This window comes from Rhagoletis pomonella, unplaced genomic scaffold (assembly GCF_013731165.1).
Source record: "Rhagoletis pomonella isolate Grant_MI unplaced genomic scaffold, Rhpom_1.0 Rhpom_scaffold_00002, whole genome shotgun sequence".
NCBI lineage: Eukaryota > Metazoa > Arthropoda > Insecta > Diptera > Tephritidae > Rhagoletis > Rhagoletis pomonella.
In genome coordinates this window covers 94,297,997-94,299,525 of record NW_023458556.1, presented here as the reverse complement: position 1 = coordinate 94,299,525, position 1,529 = coordinate 94,297,997, and positions in this window count along the sequence as shown.

The following is a 1,529-nucleotide window of genomic DNA, read 5'->3' as shown; positions in this document are numbered from 1 at the left end:
TGCGTACTAACGGACTAACAATATTTTTGAAATACAACCCTAAAGTATTATTGACCGACCACTGTGATTCACAGTTTGCCTTACATGATGCGCTGAGGCTTAATGTGGGTCTTTGATCCAATACCATGCCGGACCATCTGATTGAAAGCGATTAATTTAGTCTTGTCAGACCAACTAACCTTCAATTAGATCTTAAAAATGTGTTTTTTTTATTGCATTCTGTAAGGCCTAACATATCCCAATAGGCAACGGTCCGGTATTAGTGCGATCCGGCAAAATGCTACCACTCTCGCACATTTATTTTGATCAAAATGGTTTTTTCTTCTTTTATTAAGCCTTTGCCTCGCTGTCTACTGATTTGCAGCGCTACTTGCTACTAAGTTCACAAGATATCGGACCGTAATATTTTTTAGCAGACTTCCTTTGTCCTTAATAACTTTTTAGGCTATATTTTTTCTCAGTCTTAACATTTTCATGTGGCGAACTCCACAATTTTTTGTCACTTTTCCTACGGTCCCGCGTTTCCGCAGTAAATATATTATTTACATTTATGTTTCCTGATTAACCATATTATTTACTGGTAACCGCTTGTTGAATAAATTACAATACAGAAAAAAGTGATCTGACTTCCAACTAATGAAAAGATAATTGTAAAATGCAAAACTGAGAGTGAGTGCATAACATTTGCCTTAATTTACATTTTTGCCTGCTGGTTTTATTATTAATGTTGGATTGACTCCAAATCTTTGTGAGAGAGGGAGTAGGGGTGTACCAATAAGAATATACAACGAAAGTATGAAAGTCGTTAGAACTTGGAAAGATAGCGGTGGCTGAAATAAAAAGTGTTACACCATGTTACAGTTTTGCTCGTCACTGTATGACGATAATCGTCTGACGATCTTGTGTTGGCGATTGTGTTGCTTCACGAAAACCACCAAATGTTTGATCAATTTTGCTTTACGTAACAGTTTGAAATACCACGTAGTATTAAATAAACGTGCGTTCTTGCACGATAGTGAATTCAATATCGTTTATAAGAAAAAACAGGTACATATTTACATATTTAATTTTTTTATTTTTACCAGTTTTTTAAAGACTGGAATTGAAGAGATGGCGCTTTAATCCTTTATCCTTCCAAGAAAAGACATATGCAAAAACATTTTTTTATATTGTTTCTGACAGTCATTTCCACCAATTTGTTCAATCCATTCCGGCAATATTAGGTCACTTGCAGAACAGCAGGTTATCTATATAACTCGAAGTCGATAAATTGGCTTGCACAATCAATGGTTAGGAGTAAAATTAGAGTTAAGTCGTTAAATATTTAGCCCAGCAATTTTCGAAGGTTAACTTGCTAACTCTACATATGTCAATTCTGTCAGTAACAAGAATACAAAAATTTAAAAAATGCACGTATTCATTTTCCGCCTTCAAATCTGAGGTTTCGGTCAGTCTCGCTTAAATAATATATGCGATTTAAATGCACCAAAAGTGTGCAGTGAAGAAGTGTCGCTGGCCAACTACCATGG